Here is a 2,349-nt window from a genome sequence, read left to right as displayed (position 1 = left end):
TTATAAGACACAAATATTCCTCAAGTTACAGTGGAGTTATATCTTAATAAACTCATCATAAATTGAAAATATCATAAGTCTAAAATGCATTTAAAATACCTAACCTACTGTACTCGTTGGAAAAGACCCTGATGCTGGGAAAGATTGAGGGCAAGAGGAGAAGGGGGCGACACAGGATGGCATCACCGACTCAATGGACATGAATTAGAGCAAACTCAGGGAGACAGTAAAGGACAGGGAAGGCTGGCATGCTGCAGTCCATGGGGTCAGAGAGAGTCAGACATAACTTAGCAACTGAACTATGATCAAACAAGATAGCTTAGTTTGACCTACATTAAAGACACTCAGAACACTTACACTAACCTACAGTTGGGCAAATCATCTAACACAAAGCCTAATTTAAAATGATGTTGAATATCTCATATAATTTATTGAATAATGTTTTGAAGGTGTATGGCCACAGAATGGTTGTAAGTATATCAGTTGTTTACCCTTGTGATTACATGCCTAAGAGCTGTGGCAGCATGCCACAGCCCAGTCTCAGGAGAGAGTATAATAGTGCATACAGCTAGTCCAACAGAAGATCAAAATTCAAAGTGTAGTTTCTATTGAATGTGTATCACTTTTGTATCAATGTAGAGAAAAAGAAAAATTCATTAGGTTGAACCATTGTAAGTTGAGGACCATCTGTATATGCTTTGAAAATATTTTCTCCCATTCTATAGGTTGCCTTCTCATTTTGTTCATTTCTTTTGCTACACAGAATCTTTTTAGTTGGACACATCTCATTGCTGGTTTTTGCTTTCGTTGCTGGTGATTTTGGTGTCATATCCAAAATATCATTGCTAAGAACAATGTTAAGGAGCTTTTTCCCTGTGTTTTTCTCCAGGAGTTATAGAGTTTCAAGTCTTACATTCAAGCCCTTAATCCATTTGGAATTAATTTTTATGAGTAACAGAAAATAAGGGCCAAATGTCATTCCTTTACATATGAATATTCAGTTTTCCCAACAGCACTGATCGAAGAGACTATCATATTCTCAGTGAGTATTCTTGGCTCCCTTGACAGAGATTAGTTGACAGTATTTGGGTAGGTTTATTTCTGAGTACTTGATTCTTTTCCTTTGGTCTTTGTGTCTGTTTTTATGCCAGGATCATACCATTTGGTTACTACAGCTGTGTTACTTATAGCTTGAAATCAGCAAGTATGATGCCTCTAGTTTGGTTCTTAAGATTGCCTTCAGTTCAGTTCAGTTCAGTCGCTCAGTCATGTCCGGCTCTTTGTGACCCCATGAATCACAGCACGCCAGGCCTCCCTGTCCATCACCAACTCCTGGAGTTTACTCAAACTCAAGTTCATCGAGTCGGTGATGCCATCCAGCCATCTCATCCTCTGTCATCCCCTTCTCCTCCTGACCCCAACCCCTCCCAGCATCAGGGTCTCTTCAAATGAGTCAGCTCTTTGCATGAGGTGGCCAATGTACTGGAGTTTCAGCTTCAGCATCAGTCCTTCCAATGAACACCGGGACTGATCTCCTTTAGGATGGACTGGTTGGATCTCCTTGCAGTCCAAGGGACTCTCAAGAGTTTTCTCCAACACCACAGTTCAAAAGCATCAATTTTTTTGGTGCTCAGCTTTCTTCACAGTCCAACTCTCACATCCATAACATGACCACTGGAAAAACCATAGCCTTGACTAGATGGACAAAGTAATGTCTCTGTTTTTTAATATGCTGTCTAGATTGGTCATAACTTTCCTTCCAAGGAGTAAGCATCTTTTAATTTCATGGCTGCAGTCACCATCTGCAGTGATTTTGGAGCCCCAAAAATTAAAGTCAGCCACTGTTTCCATGGTTTCCCAATCTATTTCCCATGAAGTGATGGGACCAGATGCCATGATCTTAGTTTTCTGAATGTTGAGCTTTAAGCCAACTTTTTCCACTCTCCTCTTTCACATTCATCAAGAGGCTTTTTAGTTCCTCTTCACTTTCTGCCATAAGGGTGGTGTCATCTGCATATCTGAGGTTATTGATATTTCTCCTGGCAATCTTGATTCCAGCTTGTGCTTCTTCCAGTCCAGCGTTTCTCATGATATACTCTGCATATAAGTTAAATAAGCAGGGTGACAATATACAGCCTTGATGTACTCCTTTTCCTATTTGGAACCAGTTTGTTGTTCCATGTCCAGTTCTAACTGTTGCTTCCTGACCTGCATAGTAGTAGTCATTTGTGAATCCATAAGAATTTTGGAATTTTTTTCTGTATCTGTGGAAAATGTCACTGAAAATTTGTTAGAGATCATACTGAATCCATAGACAGTGTTGAGTAGTTTGAACATTTTAATATTAAC

The sequence above is a fragment of the Cervus canadensis genome, chromosome 17, assembly GCF_019320065.1.
Source record: "Cervus canadensis isolate Bull #8, Minnesota chromosome 17, ASM1932006v1, whole genome shotgun sequence".
In the NCBI taxonomy this organism is placed as follows: domain Eukaryota; kingdom Metazoa; phylum Chordata; class Mammalia; order Artiodactyla; family Cervidae; genus Cervus; species Cervus canadensis.
The sequence above is the reverse complement of the archived record's forward strand: the minus strand, read 5'-3'. Positions refer to the sequence as shown.